Genomic DNA, 18305 nt, shown 5'->3' on the forward strand with positions numbered 1-18305 from the left:
ACTCATATAATCCAAAGCAGATAATGTGGATTATCTACTTTGATAATCTGAATTACATGGCAGTGTAGAAGGGCCTTACTTAAACTGAATCCTAGTTTGTTACTCTACGTGCTAAGTTCATTTTAATGGTTAGTTTCATTATATGATATACAGCAAGTTGCTGCTTTATATGCCTATCCAGGACCTTTTTTGTAATATGACTTTCATATATAATCTAAAACTCTATTTTTCTTACCTGGAATGAGCAATGTATCAGGCTTCCAGCTGGAGCATACCATAGAATCATGCCTACAGATGCCTAGAAGTGTTCTCTCTAGGCTTCCATCACAATTCTGTGATCACTTTCTGACAGACCTTCTGCCAAAAGTTAATAATAAACTCACATTGGACGCCTGGAGAAAACACTTCTCTAGGCATTGCTAGGTCCTTCATGTTTCTATTGTATTCAAAGCTTTTCAGGTATAACTAAAACTATGTTCAAAGAACTGGTGAAATAAGTGGACCTACTTTACTCTAGGGTGACTGCTTTTGGGGAATAAATTTAAAGGAGATACAGTTGTGACTTTGCACATTCTTAGCAGCATATTAAAATCAGTCAGTGAAACTCATTTTTTCCTACAAAGGCTGTCCAGTAGCCCCACTTTACTTTTCTTGTTCTCTGGCTGGCTGGATGTTTTTTTTTAGTGTAATCAGCATCAGGAGGATTCTGAAGTAGAGCCAGAAAAAAGACATTTGGTGTCTGGTTGCAACAGCATTGCATGTAATAAACATTGCAATAAAACTTGAAGCAGGAAGGAACGGAATTGCGCTCCAGCGAATCCTTTTGTAGTTGCGTGTGCTTGCCTACAAGAGGCAAGGTGAATAGCAGTTGCCTCCAAAGACTCTTTCTGAATATGCTTGAGCCGGAGACAAGGGGTGGAAACAGATAAGTCTGCCTCACCAGGTGTTCCATAAGCATATTTTGAAAAAAATAGTTCTAGAGGTTTACCAACAAAATAAGAAAAAAGGAGACTGGTGAAATGAAAAATCACCCATGGATACATTTTGGGGGGGGGGGGGCATTCAAGGATTCTGTGGAAAGTCCCAAATGTTTTTGCTTATTTAATGAAGGCTTACCTGACCTGACTTTTTCATTTTATGTATGCACATTTTTAGATATGAATGAAAAGTTTATGGGAATATGGTGATTTTCTCCTCTTCTTCCTCTTATCTTTTTTCTTCCTTTCTTCTTTTTCCCCCTCTTCCTCCTCTTCCTTTTCTCTCCTCCTCTTCTTTATGCTCATTTTCATCTCCTCTCATGGTTTTGCATCTTGTTTTGACTTTTCTGAAAACAACAAAAATGATCTAGTTGTAATATTTATATTTAAGACAGAATTGGAAAGCAATCACAATCTTTTTAAAAGCATTCTTTCTTGCATCCCTACCTTTTTAATGTATTGCGATTTTCCAAGCAGATTAATTTGAGCCTGTCACAAAAGGTTAATAATGACTATAAAATGAAAATCAATCTTTGGTACCCCTTCACCCCCCAGGTAATAAGAGAGGCATTTTAAAAAGGTCTTGGGTGAAATAGAAATGTTTGCACACAGGTGTAACAACATGTAGGAGCACACATCTTAAACTGTAATAATTCCTATATGTGCATGACCTTATCTTCACAGTGTGGAAAGCAGAGACCTTTCTGTTGGAGTAATATCAGGAAAAAAATGAGCAATGCTGAAACCCTTTTTTTGAAACTGGAAAAAAGTTTCCATTTACAACATACACTTTGTGAGATCTGCTTACCTGATGCATAAGTGGGAATTTCTGTGCCATAGATGGTTGGCCTGGGTGCTATGTACGGTCTCTCAAGCTTTTCCTCCAGCATGCCACATTGCATAATTGATTCTTCCAGAATTGCCTGCTATGTTTTTTCTGCCTCCTCCTTGTAATGGATCAGTTCAGTTCTGCTGCCTTTGGACCCACCACCCAGTAATTGAGAACAATCCAGTATCACATTTAAAAAGACAGAAACTGAATTAAGGTAAATTAGATAATAATTATTGGCATTAATAATGGTAAAGTCAAACCAAATAAAAAACCACTAAAGAATGATGCTTTCCTTCAGAAACCAAAATGCACAAAACATCTAATGCTAACTTTCAAACCTACAGTGGCTTCTTCATCAGGCAAAATATGTTATAAAACTATACAGGAGAAAGAAAGAACAATAATAGTGTTGGAGTTACAGGCCTATGTTTTGTATCACATATTGTCCCTGCTGTAATTCATTTGATCTGGAAGATTCAAAATGCAGGCAGAAGTCTTTCCCCCTTTTCTAGCTGTGTAGAAACTAAGACAAGGGGCAAAAAAAAATCTAAATCCATTAGTGTTGTCGACCGCGTTATAGGGGGATCGGGCCCCTTAAGGAGAGAGCCGATCCGGTCCTGAGAGAACGGACCTTGGCGGAGCCAATAGGAGAATATGAGCCGCAATACAACCTGAAGCCGAAATGAAGAAGGTCCGCCAAAGTTGAAGGAAAATCCGCCAAGGAGTCTTTATTGAGCGATTCAGCTGAAAAGGACACTAGTAGCGATCATTCATTTTTCTTCGTGTACTCTGTGAATGCACACTAATGGAGAAGCTGCGCCTGCGCAGGTTCCGACGGAAACTCTTCCAAGCTGAAGTTCAAATTTTGGCGGTAACCACGCCCCCCTTCCCAAGGGGCATATAAGGCAGCCCCAGGCGCCCTCTCTCCAGTTCCTTTTTTTCCGCCGCAAGGTTCACTTCGGACTCTTCGCATGTCTACTACTCGTTTCAAGCGCTGCACGCAGTGTGCTGCTAAAATTCCTGATTCGGACGGCCACGCCAAGTGCCTCTTCTGTCTTGGCGAGGCTCATGTGGTCGGTACCTGCCGTTTCTGCCTAGCTCTCACAGCTCAGGCCAGAAAAAACAGAGCCGCTAGGCTTAGAGCGGCGCTCTACGAAAGATCTCTCGCGCCAGAACCGACTCCGTCGACGTCGGGTGCGTCGTCGTCTTCATCTCTGAGAGCGATGTCGGCGCCACCAGCCAAGCCTCCGACAACTAAAGCCTCCTCGGTCTCGTCCAGGGCGTCCAGGACTTCCAGGGCTGCTAAACCGGCCAAACCGCCGTGTACCGTGACGACGGCTACTGTATCAACCCGCTCCGGGAAGGTGGGGCCTTCCTCGACGTCGAGCTCTCTGGCTTCGGTGACCTCGATCCGCTCTCGTATCGGCTCCCCGCCTTCCTCCTCTGCTATTAAGATAGCCTTTAAGAGGGCTCACGAGGAGTCTCGTCGAGCGCAATCTGACTCAGCTGTGGTTCCTCCCACACCTGGCAAGTCCTTGAGGGTTGCATCCAAGCAACCGCCGACAAAAAAACGGCTGACTCAGCACTCCTCCTCCTCGGCCTCCTCAAGGAGAGACCCACTATCCTCCTCGGCAACCTCCTCGAGAAGGTCTTCTCCTATTGTGCCAGCCCAGAGGCCTAGAGATGTTTCTCAATCTCCGTTGCACCCCCTATCCGACGGGGAGCTGCAGGACTCACCCCACCACTCTACCCAAACGGTGGTCAGGGTGCCGGTACCGGAGCCGCCTGCGCCGCCTCACTCTTCGCACCAACAGCTCTTCCCTCCCACCTCGACACCGGAGCGTGGTAGACAAACGGCTCGCCTGGCTCGGGCGGCCCAGGCCTCAGCCTCTAAGGATCCTCGGCTCCCGGCACTCTCTTCTCGCGAGGCCATGCCTCCCCCCGAGACTGTGCTTTCTTCTCCCCCTCAGTCCCCCCAAGGGCCTGAGGAGGAAGATGCTGACATTGACCGCCCAGACTCTGTTCTCTCTGCTTCGGTAGTCTCTCTCGGTCTCGACCTCTCTCCTCCTCACGATGCGTATGAGGCAGACCCGCCTTCTCCTACTGACAATATTCGTGCTTTCTCTGATCAAATGGTCAGAATGGCCGACGCCCTGGGTTTGGAGATAAAACAGACTTCCAAAGCAGTGTCTGATCCAGTTTTCAAAAGGGTGCAGGCCCAAGCTCCGCCGGCCACGCTACTCCCTTTCCTGCCTTATCTCTTGGATGTTATCCAGGCCTCCTGGAAAACCCCTTCCTCCATTCCTCCAACCTCGAAGAGGATCGAGACTTGGTACCGTACCGACGATGATACCTTGGAGTGGCTGAAACACCACCCCGACCCCAACTCCCTGGTCGTCAAGGCCTCTCAATCCTCAGGTCGTCAGTCGAACACTCCGGCCGACAGAGAAGGGAAGCGCTTCGACGCTGTGGGTCGAAAACTTTACTCTGGAGCCCTTTTGCTTTGCCGGATGGCAAACTATGCAGCCTGCATGGGCGCCTACCAGCAAATTATCTGGGAGAAGGCACAGCCCTTCTTCACTAAGCTGTCGGACGAAGACCGCTCCGTCCTTACTACCCTCCAACAGGAAGCTGACTCGCTTGCCCACCATCAAATACAGATGGCGAAGCATACGGGCGATACAGCGGGCAAGATGATTGCTCACGCGATATCCATCCGTCGTCACGCCTGGCTGAGGTCTTCAGGTCTCTCCTCATCTTCCAGACAGGTCATTGAGGACCTTCCCTTTGATGCACTCGGACTATTTAACTCCGGTACCGATGACAAGCTCAAGTCTAATCATGACTTTAAAATTCTTGCGTCTAAATGTGGCGACCAACCGCAACCACAGCGCACCCGCTGGTTCCCTCACCGCTTCCGCCGCTTCCCGCCACAATCTTTCCGGCACCATTCTTTCAAGCGGCCCTCGGGCTCGAACAATCAAAGCCATCACCAACCTCGTCGGGGACCTCATCCGCAAAAGCAACGCGGTCGAACCACCCCCGCTCCTCCGCAGGCCAACCGGCGTGCCTGACGCCATCCCCTACCAAGGCTCCTCGTCCGCTACCGATGTAGAGCCCACGCTACCTCGACCCTCCTGTGCCTTCGCCGACCGCCTGGCCCCCTTTTACAGTCGGTGGGAATCCATTACTTCAGATGCATGGGTTCTTCGCATTGTCCAAGACGGCTACGCCTTAGAGTTCACAGAGCTCCCACCTACAGGTCGCATTCTCTCTTCAACTCCTTCTCCAGAGATACTGGCCGAAATCGATGCCTTACTGGCCAAAGGGGCCATCCGTCCCTCCCCTCCCGAACTGGATCCTCTAAGTTTCTTCTCCAGATACTTTACAGTCCCGAAAAGGGGGGGCGGGCTACGCCCCATTCTGGACCTAAGGGCCCTCAATATATTCATTCGCCCTTCCAAATTCAGGATGGTCTCTATTGCCTCTATCCTCCCGATGCTGCAGCGGGGAGACTACTTTGCCTCCATAGACTTACGAGACGCCTACTTCCACGTGGCGATACGGGAGGCTCACAGACGGTTCCTCTGTTTCAAAGTTCTCGACCAAACCTACCAATTTACCGTTTTACCCTTCGGTCTTGTCACGGCTCCAAGGGTCTTTACCAAGGTCGTCGCCGCCGTAGCGGCCCACCTCAGACTACATGGCATCACGGTCTTTCCTTATCTGGACGACTGGCTTCTGGTCGGGCCCGACCCTGTTCTTCTCGAAAGCCACGTCTCCTTCACGCTGCGTCTTCTAAAATCTCTCGGCCTCCAACTCAACACCGAGAAGTCAAATCTCTCCCCGTCGACCCAAATCCGGTTCATCGGAGCCCTCTTCGACTCCGTCACAGAGACTGTTTCACTACCGCTCGACAGATTCCTAGCTCTCCGCCACCAGATCGCCCTATGTCGATCCGCCCGGAGGGTCAGAGCCCGTGCCATTCAAGTCCTTCTAGGCCACATGGCCTCCACGGTTCTCACGACCCCCTTTGCCAGGCTGCATCTTTGGGTCCTACAAAGGTGGTTTATAGACACTTTCAAGCCGTTCTACCACCACAACTCCAAGTACTTGTCAGTACCGTCGATCATCCGCCAGTCCCTTTCATGGTGGACGTCTCACCGGAACGTGTGCAGGGACCTTCCATTTCATCCAACCCTGCCTTCGCTAACCATAACCACGGACTCCTCCACCTACGCTTGGGGAGCCCACATGAGCAGTCTAACGGTCCAAGATCTTTGGTCCCCATCCGAGAGGGCCAACCACATAAACTTCCTCAAGCTTCTCGCCATTCTCAAAGCCCTGAAAGCTTTCTCCCGCCTCATCTGTCACAAGTCCATCCTCATTCAATCGGACAATCTGGTAGCAGTATTCTACATCAACAAACAGGGCGGTACGGGCTCGAGGAAGTTGATGCACCTCTCCTCCCGTCTCTGGTTTTGGTGCATAGCCCACGACGTGCAGGTCTCCGCGATTCACCTTCCGGGTGCCCAAAACGACTTGGCGGATGCCCTCAGCAGGATGACATCTTCCTCTCACGAGTGGAAGCTCGATCCCGAGATCCTCGACAATCTGTTCCTACACTGGGGACGGCCTACTCTGGATCTCTTCGCGTCTCCCCAGAACGCTCAGCTACCCCGCTACGGAGCGAGACTTCCCCCGAACTCCTTCCCCGGCTGCCTAGGGGACGCCTTTCTGCTGGACTGGTCAGCGGAGATGCTTTATCTTTTTCCACCGATTCCCCTCATACCGAAGGTTCTCGAAAGACTCCTCTCGATCTCGGTCACAGCGATTCTCATAGCTCCGGCTTGGCCCCGCCAACCGTGGTATCCAGCCCTTCTTCGTCTCTCCAGAGGAACGTTTCGCCCTCTACCTCCTTCGCCGCACCTTCTCTCGAGAGAGGACGGCCAAATTCTTCACCCGGACCTTCCTTCCCTTCATCTCACTGCATGGAGGATTCTTACCTAGCCTCCCTTCCGCAGAACCTGCAAGATGTTCTTCGAGCAGCCCATAAGCCGTCTACTACCAAGGCTTATACCTACAAACTCTCTCGCTTTCACGCCTTCCTTCGATCCCGTAACGTCGACACCTTTCCAACCTCGGTATCGGTGGTCCTCGACTTCCTTATGACCCTCGTCGAGAGGAAACTCTCTCTCGCTTCTATTAAGGCTTATCTCGCAGCTCTTTCCTGGTCTTTTCAACGCCACGGTCAGCCATCTCTCTTCTCTCACCACTTGATTAAAACATTTCTCCGAGGCTACAACAACATCTGCCCACCGTCGTTACCACCTACGCCGGGCTGGAACCTCGAACTTGTACTTTCTCAACTCACTTCTGTTCCCTTCGAACCGCTTGCCTCGACCGATCTCCGATTGCTTTCGTGGAAGCTGGCCTTTCTAGTGGCAATCACGTCGGCACGACGGCCATCCGAGCTTGCTGCTCTCAGGGTCGATGAGCCTTACCTACGTTTCCACCATGACCGCGATGTTCTTCGCCCGGACATTACCTTTCTCCCTAAGGTGGTATCAGCTTTCCACCTCAATCAGGACATTGTCCTACCAGCTTTCTTCCTTAACCCCTCCTCTCCTCTCGAACAAAAACTGCACCTTCTCGACGTTCGCAGGGCACTCCTCTTCTACAGGGACCGTACCAAAGACATCCGTAAGACTCAGAGACTCTTTGTCGCCTATGCCCCGGACAAGTTGGGTAACCCCATCTCTTCCCAAAGGTTGTCCCATTGGATTGCGCAGGCCATTGAGTTGGCCTACGAACTAGCCAAGCGCCCTCCTCCTCCATCCATCCGTCCGAGGTCGACTAGAGGCCTCTCGGCTTCGACCGCCTTCCTTAGAGGTATTCCGCTTGACTCCATATGTAAAGCGGCAATCTGGTCGAACCCTCTTACATTTGTCTCTCACTACAGTCTAGACAATAAAGCCCTAAAGGACTCGGCCTTCGCAAGATCAGTACTCTCATCTTGCCAATCCTGACTATACTCACCCGCAGGTGACTCTCTATACCTCTCCTTCAAGTTATGGGCCAGTTTTTCTCCCCATACCTACCTCTGGGGATATGTTTTTCCCTGATTCTACTGAGCAGTTGCTCTGTTGCTTTGTAACGCCTTATTGACCCTGGCGGGTATGTCAAAGGGCATGTTGTTTTTCCCCTCTCCCCCTGGGAGAGCGTTTATATGCACTATACGCAATTGCGTGTTTTCTATTATGTTTATTAAGTATTTTCTATATGTTATGTTTTTCTCTTCTACTACGCTCATGTTGGCATTGCACTGGTCCTTTCGGACAACTTTTTGCACTGGTCTCTTGGGACTGTTATCTCAATGTGTCCTAATAAACTTATGTTTGGACATTCACTGGTTGTCGAGTTTGCCTTGTCCCACCATCCGGGACCTTAGCGTGTCAGTCCCCATTAGTGTGCATTCACAGAGTACACGAAGAAAAAGGACAGGTTGCTTACCTGTAACCATGTTTCTTCGAGTGTACTCTGTGAATTCACACAAACCCGCCCTTCCTTCCCCTCTGGCAAACCTCTCCCTTTCTCGTTGCCTTGGTGGCGTAGGAACTGGAGAGAGGGCGCCTGGGGCTGCCTTATATGCCCCTTGGGAAGGGGGGCGTGGTTACCGCCAAAATTTGAACTTCAGCTTGGAAGAGTTTCCGTCGGAACCTGCGCAGGCGCAGCTTCTCCATTAGTGTGAGTTCACAGAGTACACTCGAAGAAACATGGTTACAGGTAAGCAACCTGTCCGTCTACTAGCGTATCATATATTCAAAATAAAGCCATATTTATACAATGTTTCGGTCTGACAGCCCCTTGAATTTCCCGCCCCGCTCCCCCGCCCATCTGATCGCGGATAGGCTAGAAGGTTGAACGAGGCGGGCTTTCGTTTCCCGCCTTGCTCTGCTGGCCCAATAGGGAGCTGCTTTTTGTCCCCACTCGGGCCAATCAGAGAGGAGAAGGCGGGAGTTATTGAAACAATGAAGTGACTGAGCAGGAAGGATCAGATTAATTCCTGCCCGGCCGGATTCTAAAGGGATTAATGACAGCCATCAGGGGTTCCTGTCATGTACACTGATTTCAGATATGCCTTGGGGTGTCGGGGGGGGGGGAAGTAAGGATGGGTGGCAATGGGCTCAGCAGGGCGTCTTCCTGAGACGTCCTGGTTTTCCCTTTGGAGGAGATATGACAATGTTTGCCTTGAGGGCGAATCACCTTTTATTCGGCGACTCAAGCCCTATATTGCCCATGCAATCTGATTCTGATTAGGTTATGCGGCAGCGGATTAACCTTTTGTTTTGGGGAAGGTAAACCTGGGTCATAGGAGCTGGGGTTCATGTTGGGGTCAAAATATTTCCCATTTGATTTCATGATTTGACAATTATATGAAATAAAATGAAAAATAAAATAAAGTTGGAGCGTAAACCCAGCTGGGAAAAACACATATTTTCCGGGGATCCCAAAGAGTACAAATACATATAGGCAGATAAATAGATTTCAAGGAAGTAAGGGAGAATCCATAGAGGTGGGTTACATTGCATAAAGGGGAATCATGGATGATATAAACAATTGAAAACATTTGATAAGAACGAGGTTTACAACATCTGGGGAACCCAATATGGAAAGTCATAGAAGTGGAGTTCTAGCAGCATGATTTCACAATTCATGAAGTTAGCCCAACGATTAGAAATTCATACAACAGTGGGTCATGAGGGTGTCCAGGTACATCAAATCAAATCAAATCACGTTTTATTGATTAGCCCATCGGCCGTATCAAAACATTTAACACATAGACATACATACAACATACAACATACAACCCGCGGTAAAAAAAGAAGTTAAAATAAACAAGCTGTTAACAAGACCCCGTTCAGGTCAAATATCTGCGTCACCTGCACAGTTTACCCCAATTGATTCCAGATATGCAATTCTCAGTTGTGTGGCTTTGAATAGGAAAAGGGCTGTTTTGTGTGTTATTTTAGGATTCTGGCCGGCCAACAAAAATGAAATTTTAATATGTGGGTCCCAGTGTGTTTTGTGAATAATGTATGGCCCGAGGCATTGGTGTCTCTCTTTCTTATACAATTCACAGCTGAACAAAACATGTGCGATATCCTCCACCTCTGATGCTCCGCAAATACAAAATCGTTCGTTGTATGGAACATGATTAAACCTTCCGTGTTTGACCATCGTATCCAGCTGCTCAAAACGGGCTCTGGTAAATACCCTCCTGAGATGTTTAGGCATTTCTGTCTTTAGATACCTGGCTGTTTGGAAAGTATGTTTAAAACGGCTTAACCATTTCAATGAGCCAGCTTTACTCAGGGTAGCAATGTCTTTTTGGCCTTCTATATCCAGTACTCGTTGAGCCACTATTTTTGGGTCTAGTTCTTCTAAGAGATTTGGATACCGAATCGGAAGTCCACAACTACTAATGTATTTTGTCAGATGAACTAGCCAAGAGGACTGATGTTGATTTTCTATCTGCTCTAACAGGCACAGTTTTGGCAGTCTATCATTTGCCATGGCAATCAATTTTATCCAGTAGTTGTAGGCCCTGATTTTAGATAAGCCATCAACTGTGTATACTCCCAGTTCCGCTCTTACTGCAGCAGCTGGAGTCGTCCTGTCTACTCCTAGAAAACTTCGCAGGTGCTGTGATTGTGATTGCTCTAATAATGGTACCTGGTTTAGACCCCAAACTTCAGCTCCATATAAAAGCATGGGGGTAACCTTCGCTTTATACACTTTAAGAAGTGGGTCTAAAGATCCTGGTTGGCTGTGAGTTGTTAATTTAAGCAGTTGGTTTACACGTACTCTTGCCCTGACTGAGCTTCTTTGATGATGTGGTAGCCAAGAGCCAGTCTCAGAAAAAACAATTCCCAGGTACGTGAAAGTGCAAACTTGCTCTATTGATTCACCATCCAGGAACCAGCTATGTCTGTTATGTCGTTTGCCAAATACCATTATTTTTGACTTTGATTTATTAATAGTTAGAGCGTTGTTATGACAATAAGTGTTAAATCTTCTCAGCAGCCTACGTAGCCCGACTTGCGAGTATGATAATAAAATCATATCATCGGCATATAGTAGGATGTTAAAGTGTGTTTTACACAACTTAGGCATATGTACCTCTGGGTCCTTCAGCTGTTCGGGGAGATCATTTACGTATAAGCTAAATAACAGTGGTGCTAATATACATCCTTGTCTAACCCCTTTGTATGTTTCTACACTGTTTGTCATGGCTCCTTGCGTCCCGAATCGCACTTTCAGGAAGGTGTTTGTGTAAAGTGCTTTGATTAGTGCCAGCAGTCTGGGTTCCATATTGAGATCAGTTAATTTTTTCCATAACGTCTCTCTATTTACAGTATCAAATGCTGCACTAAGATCTATAAAAGCAGCATACAGTTGTTTCCCTCTGCTGACATATTTTGCAATTGTATGATTTAAAACAAAGCAATTGTCAATAGTTGATCTATTCTGCCTGAAGCCAGCCTGTTCTTCAACAAGGATATGTTTTTCTTTTTCCCAGCATTCAGCTCTGTTCAGGAGATATCTGGCATATATCTTGGCCACAATATCAATTAGGCTAATTGGCCTGTAGGAACCAGGGTCTTTTTTGTTCCCTTTTTTGTAAACCGGGACAACTATAGCCATCTTCCATCCAACTGGAATCTGGCAGATGTTATTTATGTGTGTAAATAAGCCTGCTAACAGGGGGGCCCACCAATCCAGATGTGTTTTAAATAGCTCAGCGGGTAAATAATCTTCCCCTGGGGCTTTATTGGTCTTCAAATTATTTATAATACATCTGATCTCATCTTCTGTTACTGGTGGCCAAAGGGGCAGGGCTTTTATTGATAGATCTTTACCTCGTGACTGTGTCTCTGTAGGTTCTGTGGAGGCAAACAGGTGGGAGTAGTAATTTTCCCAGTCCTCTGCAGGAATAGGTATGTCAAATGTAAATTTCCTTTCCTTCAAAATTCCAGCTACTGTGTGCCAAAAGATAGCTGAGTTGTGACTCTTAGCTGAGCACTCAAGCCCTGACCAGATCGAGACTGTATGATTTTTCTTTTTTCTTTTTATAAGTCTCTTATATTCTCGTCTCAGGGTTAGCATTTCTAATTGAGGATTTACAAGATGTTGTCCCTGAGCACGTCTCATTGCCAATCTCAGCTTTGTTCTCTGAAGTTGGCATTCTTTGTCAAACCAGGGCGCTCTGCTCAAGTAAGGACCTTTAGGAGTGGATTTTGTGACAAGATGTTCCTTTAGACTGCCACAGATATTTGTAAATGCATTAGAGACTGTCTGCCAATCTGCTGAGTGTGACTGAATTATTGAGTTCCAGTTTGTAATATCCTCTGTTTTGAGGCTATTGGCTATGGCTGTCATGTCTACTTTGGTCCAGGCAAGTCTTTTGTTTTGTATCACCTCAGTGTTGGCCATAATCCAGTTATCATTCCTATTATTTGGTCTTAAATCTGAGGGGCCCAAGAATTTCACACACACTGGTTGATGGTCACTTTCTTCCCTCAAAAGTACTTTGATCTGTGAAAAAAGATTGGCCTTGCCTGTTGAGACACATATAAAATCTAAGGCACTGCTTGTATGGCTAGAATGAAATGTATAGGGGTATATATAATTATAATTATTGTTATTGTTCTTACCTCCTAGGATTTGTAAATTGCACTTCAAGATCAGTGATGCCAGACTTATACCAGACCTATTGATCTTTTTGTCTCTTGAGTACCATTTTGGGTGATTTTTAATAAAATCATGTGGAAGGCCACCATATTGGGCTAGATCATGTATAGATGGGCCTAATTTAGCATTAAAATCTCCAAGTAAAATAATTATTGCTTGGGTATACGCTACTGTTAGTTCTTCCACTATTATCTCTAGCTGTACCCAGGCATCAGGACTGTAATAGGAGGATGTGAGTGGTGGGATATAGACATTTATCAATATAAGCTCCATTTCTTTATAACTAAACTTAATGGCCAATATATTGTGGATATCATCCCCCTTGCACAATCTCTCCCCTTGCCACTGTAATTCCTCCTTAATACATATACATAGGCCCCCTGAGGCACGCCCTTTGTTCCCTCTTTTCTGAGCAGGTGTGTGCCAACATTGAAATCCAGGTAATTGTATTGGGTCAACCCCTTCTACCAGCCAAGTCTCTTGTAGTGCTATTATCTCAAAATCAGATAAGAATCTCACCAGTTCACAATCAACAATCTCTTTCCAGCCAGCTACATTCCAGGTTACAATCTGGATTGGTCTTACTGTCTCTAAGTGTTCTGGTTGGCCAGGTTGTATGAGTATTGAAGATTCTGACAGTCAATTCATGTCTGAGGCTGGTACGATGCCACCAATATCCCCATTGAAAACACAGTTGTTGTGGGGATCTCTTTTCTCCTTTCTGGTTTGCCGCAGATGTTGTAGTTGTTGTATTTCTTCAGCAGTAGTATTATTCTGTCTTGATGTTGAGGGTACACTCATTCCTTCCCTGGGAGGTAGATCATGGATAGGGGGTCTGCTGTCATCCCTCCTAGGTACCAAGACCTGTATTGGAGACAAGGTGGGGGTCTCGTCCTCCTCATTCAGCTCCAGTAGGTCATTAACATTAACAGGGCCCACTTCTAAGTCCATCTCAGCCTGTGGGGACTCATCAGTGGACATTAGGCCCACCAATGGCTCAACCATGTCCCCTATGGTGGTCGCTACAGTCTCAAGATGATCCAATCCAAAGTCAATGTCTCGCTGATCACCACAGGTTGCACTGCTCAGGATCGTAGACTGATTCTGTGTTGGTTTGCTGTCAGCCTTGGCTGGACTGGACTGTGGCCTATTCCTGCCAGAAGTCTCCCTGGGGGCTAATAGGCTGGGTCTGCCCACTTCCACAGGCATGTCATCACCATGCATGGGAGTTATCAGTGGGCTGATGTCCAGGTCACGGAAAACCCTCATGGGAGCTATTTGGAATTTAAGCAGGAAGAGCTTCATCTTCATCAGCATAGATGGTAATGTTGATTGTTCAAAGGTCATTACGATTTTCTTATCTGCAGATACTTGGGGTAGCCACTCAACTTTAAGCAGGTCAACACTTTGGGGATGTATATGTAGTAACTGACCCAACGATGTTCTAATAGCTCTGAATGACCTCCATCTGCCCTTATTTATGTTGTTATGAGCAATTCGCAGCATTATCTGGTTTGCTTGTAGGATCCTATTACACTTAGTAGAAGTAAGTGAGTAGCCCCTAGTTGTCTTTGTGCAAGGCTTTTCGTCCGTTGCCTCCCTTCTGGGCCCCATGCCATCAGCCTGAACTGTGCTTTCTCTTAGGGCCGTATTCCTCTGGACAAAAGAGTCAAAAGACAGTCTGAGCTGCTCAATCTGATTTGCTACATTCTTTAGTTTATCAAAAATAAATGTCACTGTTTTAACAGTCAGTAAACATTGCTGCATCAATGCACTGGTGGAGTTCGTCTGCTGCAACAGCTCAGGTTGTTTTAACTCAGTAATTAGTGAGCTTGTTCCAGGCGTATCTCCTCTACACAAATCCAAGGACACTCCTCCTTGATATGCTGTGAAGTTGTTACCGGAGTTTCTGTTTTCTTTATCCAAGGATAAGAAGCTGTTATCGGTAAATAATGAGTTCAATTCTGGCGTACTCACGGTTTCCACAAATAGATCATCTATCTTGAGTTGTTTAGAAGGTTTTTGATGTTTTAGTGTCTCTGGGCTTGTCCTTGTCCGTTTCTTCTTGTTTTTCTTATTCCCCATTTGCAGAGGCAAAGATTAGTTGCGAGAGATGCGATAAAATAAAATACTAATAAAATAAGGCAAACTTTAAAACTTTAAAAACATAAAAACAACAAAGATACCGGAGCTCAATTAGGCACGTCTGATTACTCCCGTCCAGGTACATAGAATATGAAAATTCACGGATACATGAGGAAAAGTGTTCATCTGTGGTGGAAGGAATTCATAGAGATGGCATGGGGAAGAGGCACATGTGGGTTGCAGTCTTTGGAAGTATAAGATTTCATAAGTTCAGGGGTAGGTCTGGGGAAGAGTGTTCTTCTCCTTCATAAAATTATGAAGGTATGAATGAAACGTGGAGGGCACCCGTCCGGGCACCCCCTGGCAGCTGTAGAGAGGGTGAGGGTCCTTGGAGAACTATGTTTCCCCAGTGGGAGAGCGATCCCCCCATCCCCAGTTCACAGAAAGGGGCTAGGGATCTCCTAGAACCATTCCGCGGGTCACGGGGAGAGGAAAGTCCGGGATAAGGCAGCAGTCTGGCTTGAAAGGAGCAGTCGGTTCCGTTTGACAGTCAGCTGTTGAGGTGCCGAGAACTGGACCGATTTCGGTTCCGCTGGTGGTCCTTCAGTCAGGGGCCTTAGAAAGGGTTAGGACTAAAAGATGAGTGTGCTAGGGGTAATTTTGATAAAGATATGAGCCAATTTGTACCGTCAGCCGTATTAATCTATGGCGGAGAAGCCTCCGCCAGGGTTTAAAGATCAGACGGGTTAGTGAGAAGGAGAGAGAGAGAGAGAGATTGCATGCAAAGGAAGGAGTCAGAGAAAGACACAAAATAACCAGATAGAGAGTGTTACTGTTAAAATAAATGCTACTTTTATTGGGGGATTTGTTACATAGTTCAGGGAAGGGGAAAGTGAAGAAAAAAAATCTTTTAATAATAGTCTGCTGCGGTCCCGCTCCGTTCCTTTGGTGATGGATCTGCGGAACTCTCCACTGCGGGTTCAAATTAATTTGAAAGCCGGGGTCTCGGTCATCATAAGTAGATCCAGGGAGCATTTATTGGAGATAGAAGTTCAGAAATGCAGGATCCAGTCTTTACTTCTCTCTTGTTTAGGATTCCCCTGTCATAGCTAAATCCATTGTTTTCAAATAAAGAAAGAAATATGCTACATTCACAAGTAGCTTTATTGGCTGTACAGCAAAAAATACAAAATACATATTTTATTTTATTTAGACTAACCCTCTTGGTGATATTGGATCATTTTTCCTCCAGTAGGGTAAGGTTTAGTGCAGTGGTTCTCAACCTGGTGTCTCCAGATGTTTTTGGCCTACAGCGCCCAGAAATCCCAGCCAGTTTACCAGCTGTTAGGATTTCTGAGAGTTGAAGGCCAAAAAACATCTGGGGACCCCAGGTTGAGAACCACTGGTTTAATGAGATCGAACTACAGCAATATGGGCCTTGCTTCTCAACTCTACTATACTTGGAATACTTCAGAGCCAACAAGAAAATTAAGCAAAATATATGGGTAGTAGCTGTTTGGGAAGAAAGGCACAGATTTTGAACTACATGGCAGCGAGAAACTAGAGTTTTTAAAAAATGTTCCCACTAATTATCTTTATGCTTTAAAGTATTCTTAAATACCGTAGAGCCTTTTACTTGGCTTATTCTAATGCTTGGCCATCAACTTCAAAGCAGTTTAAAGTAGCTAATAAAATACGTGTAAATGGGTGTCATTTTTAGTGAGCAAGAAGAGAACATTTTTCTAGGCCATGTTCAATAAAAAGAATTCTGTTTTAGAAGTTTCCACTTGGTATTGAATTGCAGCCACACAATAGCACCGCTTCTAAATAATAGGACAGGCAGAGTCCAGCTTTTTAAAGTGTTGATAATTACATTTAATAGTACACCTAAAATAGGTGCTGATTGCTTTGAGGGGCCAGTGTAGAAAGAACTACTTTGTGGTGGGATAGAGATTTTCTTTCTCTTGGAAAAGGAGTTATTTGTATAATCTAATTATCCAAATCCTTAGCCACAAGCCATTTCCCAGTGGGTGGCTGTGTGTTCAAAAATTATGTTGAGAACTGAGATGGCTTGGAATTTTTCACTCAAAGCTCAGTAACAGTGTGGAAGCAAATAGGGAGGAAAATGTTAGCCCCCATACACACCACTATTATCCCTGAACCTTAGGTGAGCTGGTGTACAGTGCTGGAGTTGGGCAAGGATTGCTTCTTCCCTGCATAGAAAGGAACCTCTTTTGAAAATGCAGATCCTGCACAGGCAAACAATGTTTTCAAAGTGTGGGGCTGTCTAAATTTTCTTATCCTGCCCCATGTTCATTCTTCACATAGGAAAAATACTTTAATTGATTATGGCAAATGAATATTTTAATGAGATGTACTTAATGTTAATCTTTGCTATATAATATTTTAAAATCAATTTTAGTATGATTTATTAATAGTTTTTAACTTTGTTCCAACACACGCTTTTTGTTCTCTTTAGTTTTAATCTACATTGCAATCTGTTTTGGGTCCCATAGTGGGGGGAATTGCTTTTGTCATTACTATTTAGTAGTTTTAGTGTTTACTTTGCTGTTAATTATGGTGTTAGGTACCTTGGATGCTTTATTTTAGTACAGTATTTTTTTATCAAACAGTTATAATTCTTCTTGTGGTAGTAGTGTTAGTAGTAATGCTAATAGTAGTAGTCATAGTTTGCCATAGCGCCTTTCCCCATTTGTGCTTCATGTGGGCAAAGGTTCTCTTTTGTAGATAAAGCCAAAATGTATAATGCATCAAGTTGCTTACTCATATACTATATTCTGTTCAATTCAACTTGTTGGAGTACTTGTGCTATGTGGGCTTCAGCCCCCCCCCCCCGAATTCTCAGAGTGGTTTGTGAGAAGGCCTTACATTTATTATTTAAACTGTTACGTTTTTTCATATCATGATCTGATCATCATGCTCAATATATTCCATATGTATAGGGGTATTGGGATAACGATACAAAAGGTTTGCTAGGGTAGATCCTCTCTCACTCAAACTCAGCCCCCCCAAAGCAAAATCCCAGCCCCCCCCCCCCAAACAGGCAGTGAGACCAAAAGAACATCCACCTTTTGTAAAGCTGAATATATGTGATTTCGTTTTCAAGCAAGCTAAATGTAAGTTGATGCTCTTAGTTTCTTAATGAATTCAGTCACAGTCAACAGGGGTATTCTTGAGCGTGGTGTGTGTGTGACTGAATAATAGTTATCATGTTACAGTTATAAATCTTATATCCTTGCTAATTGCTACATGAAAAATTAATTATGTTGCATGGTATTAATTTGATTGACATATCCCTGATGAAAAAGTCTTGGATAGTTTTGTTTCTGAAATGGACTGCTGAAGAGGTCAACTATATGTGGTGCAGCTTGGACATATAGGCTCTCATATGAGATGGGCATCGCTGTGATTCATAGCTGGTCATTATTTCTGCCTGCAACAGTTGTAACAGTTGAATAGCTATTTACTAGTCATGTGTGATTCACTAAAAAAAATGGTTCTAAACTCCTTCCAAAAATAGGGGGCGCTGGTGCTTCATTTCTAAAGTTTTTCCAAATTTACAGTGGTCAAAATTTCGGAACTCTAATGAAACTTACAAATCTTCATAAGTATTTGGTTAATGGGTGTCTCAATTG

At 45.3% G+C, this 18305-nt stretch overlaps 1 protein-coding gene across 1 annotated transcript in view; it reads left to right on the forward strand.

Moving 5' to 3' along the window:
- The window catches only part of acbd6 (acyl-CoA binding domain containing 6), a 131490-nt gene that overhangs the window by 62215 nt on the left and 50970 nt on the right, over nt 1–18305 (forward strand). The window lies entirely within an intron of this gene.

The sequence above is a fragment of the Anolis carolinensis genome, chromosome 4, assembly GCF_035594765.1.
Source record: "Anolis carolinensis isolate JA03-04 chromosome 4, rAnoCar3.1.pri, whole genome shotgun sequence".
NCBI lineage: Eukaryota > Metazoa > Chordata > Lepidosauria > Squamata > Dactyloidae > Anolis > Anolis carolinensis.